Consider the following 6,674-nt stretch of genomic DNA (forward strand, 5'->3'; position numbering starts at 1 on the left):
TTTCTTCACTGCTATGGGAATCACATCTGTGGCTCTTCACTCCTCCCCTTTCAGTCTTTGCTGTCATTTATCCTCTCTCCTCGTTGATTGTGGATCCCTGGGGGGCTTGTGCTCCAACCTCTAGATAATTAGGACCCCATTGGGCCATTGGGGTCACACACAGCCCCAAGGTGAGCAAGAGAGGGTGACACTGCTGTCAGTGGCAGGAGATGAGCCAGGAAGGGTGAGTGGCCAAAGGTGTGAGGGGCAGACTCAGGAACACTGCTCTGACCTGAGAGCTTAGGGGAGGAAATCCTCAGCCCCTACTTGGGACTAACCAACCCCATGGAGAAGGCAGCACCAGGGGCAGGTGGCAATTCACATGCAGCCATCTCAGTCAGGGAGCCCAACCAAGACACAGCGTGCATGGTCAGAGGCAGTTAACCAGTCTTTAATCTCTTGCAAAGCAATGCAAAGGCAGAGCAGTGCTGCCTTCCATGCATGTTTAGACACTGCAGTGGTGTCACACAGCCCTTTTGCCTCAGAGCTGTAAGCCAGGGTGCTCTGAGCAGGTCATGTTGGCATCGCATGGAGCCCTTTCCCTACATGCTTCCACTCCTGTCTCAGCTGTGGCATGATGATGGGAATGCTCAACCCAGCTCCAGCCTGAGCTTGCTCCTTGGCCAGGCTGAATACCTACGGCTCTGGGGTAACAAATATCTTGGTAACAAACCCCCCATAAAATCCCTGTGAACTCTGTGAGAGAGCAGAGAACAACTCTGCCATCTACTGATTCCTCCAGCTCCTCTCCCTGCCTGATCCACATCTCCATCGCTGCCTCACACAGCCATCTGGAAAATTGTGGCTAAAAATGAAGGGTCTCCATGCTGGAATGTGATGCCGCAGGAGATGCCAGAGAAGCCCTGCAGTCAAGCCCACATCCTGCCTCACCTGCCCAGTGGCCCAGGAATGTAGCCACAGTTCAGGCTGCAAAGGCAAAAAGAGCAAAAGTTGCAAAAGCTGCTGCTGACATAACACTGTACTTTGTTCTCATGCCAGGGACAAAACCTCCTCAGAGAAAATAAGAAGTCTGGTTTCCATAAAACATGGATGTTTCAGGAATTCCTCCATCTGAAGAGACGTCAGGTGCAGTTTTCCTTTGCAAGGAAGTGGAACCTCATGATTGGTGAGTGCATTGTGAAGGTTTACAATGGCTTTCCCCACAATCCATGGGAGCAGGGCTGGCTCAATGTGTGCTCAGACCAAACACTGGCAGCCACAGTGGGGAAGAGTGGGTGACAGCCCCAAGCCAGCCTGGCAGCCCTGACACCCTGACCAGAAGGGGTGCAAAACCCGGGCTTGGGCTGAGCACTGACCCTGCTCAGCTGGTTCTGCTGATGGCCAAAGGAACATAGACAGCCCCCAGACAGAAGTGAATGTCCTCCCTTTTGTAGAAACTCCTGACTATAGGCTGAGTACAGACATCTGAGCAGCACAATACCCTACAGAACCATCAGAGATGGCTCCAGCCTGGGTGGATCACAGCCAGCAAGGCTCTGACATGAAAGCAGGTCATCTCCAGGAGGATGCTGCAGCCCCAGCTCCTGCAACCTGCTGATGCTGGGAGCAAAGCCACTACAATTTCTAGGTACCAGAGGCTCTTACTGGCAGACAGAGGGTGCTTCTTGGACCTCACTGTCTATTTACAGAGGCTTGGAGACCTCAGCTCATCTCATATTTACCACAGCGGCCAGAGGTGCATCCAGGTAGCATCTGCAGAACACCAGCCTTCTTGTATCCCCATGCCCAGCCTCTCTCCCACCATACTCAGGCTGTGGCAGGCTGGTGGCTGGAAACCCTTAAGTGTGTAAACCCTAGCTGCTTCATCCTTGCTAGAGCTTTCCCATAAGATGTGAAAAAAATTGTGTAGAAAAAACAGAGAAACATAGGTTGTTCAAGCACTCTGTTTCAGGAGATGATGGTGCTAAAAAAACCCCAAGCCAGAGATGATTATCCACATGCAGGTCCCCCCAGGATGAAGTCACACCAGAGGAACAAGTTTCTCATGGAGAAGACTTCTGCAAACATAACTCATGCACAATAAATCAGACACATGGCTATATGCCTCATGAGTGGATGCTACTTTATGGGTCCAGATCACCACATCAAATTGCAGGGCCATGGGATTTCAGCTTCTTTGCTGGTGCCCAGGCTCATCCAGAGTCCCTGGCAGCAGACGAGACCTGGCCTGGGGACACACAGATGCTTTTCAGAACCCACATTTTCTTTCCAGAGCAGCTCCCTAATAAGCCCAAGCTGTTGGACATATTTCTTCTCACTCACTTGAATGAGTCACCAAACCCCAGAGGCTCTAATTCTCTTTTAGCAGAAAAGCAACCTTATTTCAAAGTGGAAAATCTTTGGCCTGAAGCACCCTGCACAGCTGGAGGGAAGTATTATGCAGAGGTGATGCAGTCAGAGAGGCTTGAATGCTGGAATGGCCACTTCACTGTAAAATACAGTGAAAGGAAAACCCCAGACACCCTGTTCAAGGAAAACACTACTGGCACTAAGCCTAAGGACAGGGAAAAAAGGACCATTTCTCCCCACTGTTCAGGGAGGGGAAGATGAACATGCAACAATCACCATTTTGCTGAGCCACAAGGAAATCTACCCACGTAAGTATTGTGTTGTCATCTCTATGACAGTAATTGGGGAAGCCATACCGGAAACTGGGTTCAGTGGTTGGACAGGAAGGAAAGCAAACCTAGAGCACATCCCAATTTGTGTCCTCAGCATCAGTCTCCTTGCATCCCCTTGCAGGCCATGGGCCAGCCAGGATGTGGATCCCATTTGCCTTTGGGATCTGGGCATATAGATGGAGAGATCTGGAAGGCAGGACACTCACTTTCTCTTGCTGCCTGTGTCTGGTTGCTTATGATGTCTTAGATAAGTCACCTGGTCTCAGTTTCATCACTGGTGAAATGAGGCATCTCTGTGGGTAAAGATATAAACAGAGATATAAACAGCCAAATAGATTCAGCCTATATAGAAAATAATCACTATGCCAGCTCTAATCTGCAGAGCACTATAATTTCAAAGTGCATTGTATCTTGAAGTGAGGCTGCAGGATAAGCAAAATCTTTCCCCCCCCCCCCCAACGCTGAGTCTGTTTTGGACATGATGGTAATTTCAGAGTCATGTCCAAGCCCTTATGTCAAAATTTTTTCATCTTCCTCCCCTGTCTTGTTGAGTGGCTGGGTGGGCATCTGGCAGCAAGGTCAACCCACCACAAGGTCTCGGCCCTCCCATGAGCTACCCTTGAGTTCCTACTCTGCAATGCAGCTCCTGAGGAACATCACTGCTCTTCCTGGCTTCCTTTCCCAGGAATTCATCCTAATTTTCCAAGAACTGAGCTGAATCACTACAGCTATTAATGATGTAGTGCAATGCTGGGTCTTAGTGCTGCCACAAGCACATAGCTGTGAAGTTCTGTTGCACTGACACATGATGCAGAGACACTAAGTCACAGCCTGGATTTGGTGCAGGAAGCCAAATTTATCCCAAATTTCCTTCATAACAGCAGAGCATGCAACCTCTGCAGTGGTTGCTGGGGGTCTTTGAAAAGAGGAGCCAGGTGGGGTTTTTTTAAGTTTTGTAGGGCAAAAAAATCAATGGGACCGAAAGTAGGTTCACACCAGAGTGCCCACCCATGCAAAACTATCACAAACCACAAAATCGGGTAATTACACAATCTCCTTCCAATGTTTACTAGGTTCATTTTCTCAGCAATGGCTACTGCTTACAGCAGCCTCAGAAGACTTTAGGTAGAAAGGATCTCTTGGTCTGCAATAGCCAGAAAACCCATTGAGCTTGTCCTAGAGGGTAGAAGCATATGATTCAGGTTTCTGAGAATGAGCCCCAGTTTTCAAATAATCCTGAAAGAGTTTTGTACAAACTCAGAGCTCTCACAGCACCTTCATTCACATACCTGAGATTACAGGGAGAAGACATAAAGCAAAATTTCCACCCTGTGTGGTGAGGAAGGACAGGCATCTCCCAGGAGAATAGAGCTGAAGTCTAAGATGCCTTGGAAAGAACTGTTTGGAAGGGTCAGATCTGATTGACAGCAGGCAACGGGTATCTCTCAGACAAACTGTGTCCTTTAAGCCCATTTCAGGAGCTGCCAAAAACTGTCCCCACTGATATCCACACCAGGTTCCCCAGGTTCTCTTTGGTCATGGCCAAAGGCACTATCACAAAGAAAAGAACTGGATAATCACTCCCTGCTCTAAGCAGATTTACCAAAACCCTGATATATATCTCTCCAGACCTGGCAAGAAGCACAATTTACAATCCCTTCACACAGGTGGGGGCATGCCATCCTGCTTGCATGGCACAGGAGAAGCAATATTCCCTGGAAACCTCCACTGCAATGTCCTCTTCATAGCCTGTGGATAATCTGTGTTCATAGGATGGGGCAACTTTCTGCTCCACCCCAGAATGAAGAGGAAATTTCTTCCCTAACAACCACCACTACAAACCCTTTGCAATGAGGTGGCTCTGCTGGGTGGCCACGTGGCAGTGAGTCCTTCATAAAATTATGCCTCAGGTAGGAAAAAGGCCAGAACCCTGCATGGGAAATTAAAAGCTCTTGAAATTCCATAGCTGTCTTGGGGATATTAATGTACAAAATTAATGAGGAGCCCTTGGGGGTTCCATACATCTGTCCAATGTGCAGCCTTGGTGAGTATGAAACCCCAGCATTTGCAGCTCTGGGATGTGATTAAGGCCAAGGAAGAACTGACCAGACACAATTCCTGAATTTCTGCGTTCCTGCAGGGTGTGGTGGTGGCAGGAGCTCTCACATGGATTGGTAGCACATTGCCCCGTGGTTTTGGTCCACACACACAGCATCAGAGGATGCGAAATGGGGTTGCATGATGCTCAGTACACACCATCACATGGAGCAAGGGCTGGATTATGATTCCAGCCCAGCCCAGTCTCCTGAGCTGGAGGCTCAGGAGACACAAGGCATAAAACCCATCCTACATTAGGATTAAAGATGCAATTCTGATCTCCAAGAGCAGCTGATAACCAAGGAAATTAAGGATTTGTGCACATCAAAGTTTGCTTGTAACTTCCTACACTGGGGGTTACACCCAGAGAGTTGCATTTCAGAGAGACCTGTGCTTCCTGCTGTCCCCCACAGCAGCCCTGAGCTGGAAGCATCACAGTTTGGTCACACACTGCAACAGAAACACCTCTTTCTCCTTGCTTCACCTAGTCTGATCCTTGCTGAGCTGCTCTACATCTTTCATTTCCTCAGCCCTGAGAATTTGCTGGTTTTACTGATGAAGTGCAGTAATGTGGCACTTCTCCAAGCTGATGGAAAGTTTGCCTCCCACACTACACTGCTTGACAGCAGCTCTGGGACACAACGTGGTTCCCTGGGAAACAGTGGTAGCTGTTGAAGCCTGGACCTTAGGAAGAAGACCTGGCTTGCCTACAACCTGTTAGAGTCCACCTTTCAAGGACTAAGGCATGTGCAGAGCACTGTGCCTCGAGCAAGCATGAACTTTGCGTTATTCCTCTTCCACTGGGCATTGCTGGTGTCTTTACCAAATATCTTTCTCCTTTATCAAAAGGCAAAAAGATATTATTTGTGTTCCTTGCCCTAAACCATTACTAATTCTTGGGTCTTTTGTGGTTATACAGCCAATGTACTGTTTAAAGTAGTAGAGTGTGACAAATGTCAAAGTCCTTGGGTTCATTGAGCATCTTTTCATTCTGAACATCTCCACAGCAGATGAGACTTGTCTGGGTGGAGTCTCTTGGAATTATATGCCAGCATCATGACATGGCATCTGTCACCCAGGAGCTGCACATGTATCTCTCACAAGCACCAGGAGTTCACTCACAAACCAGAGGCAAACTTGATGGCACATGTGCAAATACTTTGCACACCCTCAGGCCCACAGAGTGGTAATTACCAGGTGCTGGAATATGCAGAAGTAGTCAGACATTTGGATTTGCTGTTATGACTGTTTTCCTTCCATCCTAGAGATGGAAGTAACACAAGGCAGGAGATAAAGAGAAAAACCCCAGAAAGCAAAGAGAGATGCAGCATTTGCTTGATCCAATGACACAGAAGACTATACACACGTGTGAAAACCTGTTGCAGAAAAATACATATAATAACAGGATGAGATCAAGCAACCTTCCTGAGTAAGTTGTACTGACACAGCTGGACTTCCCAAGTTAGGAGTAGATGCTCATCCTCTGACCTTGCTGCCCACACACCAGCAGCACCCAAGCACAACACAGAAGCCCAGCAACCCCTAGAGTGTCCCTGCAGAATAAATAATCACAGACAGCACAATCAGCAATACTATTATTTTTTCCAAGGAGATCAGCTAAGAATACATCAAATTTTTTGAAGCGAGATTTAGGGAGGTCAAAGCTCTGAAAACAAACAAAAAATAATGGATCACATTTATCCCTGAATATTCAGTTATACAGCAGCACTCAGCATTCAGAAAAAATGCAAGACCAGACTAATTTCCTAAATGGGCAATAACAGTATCTTCTTTCATGGCATAAAGACTATACACTCTCAGTGTTTTTCCTGTATGCTAGATGAATTAAGTAGAGCATTTTGATTTTAGAGCCACCAAGGAATTAGTGAGTGAAGC

Source organism: Molothrus aeneus, chromosome 14, assembly GCF_037042795.1.
Source record: "Molothrus aeneus isolate 106 chromosome 14, BPBGC_Maene_1.0, whole genome shotgun sequence".
NCBI lineage: Eukaryota > Metazoa > Chordata > Aves > Passeriformes > Icteridae > Molothrus > Molothrus aeneus.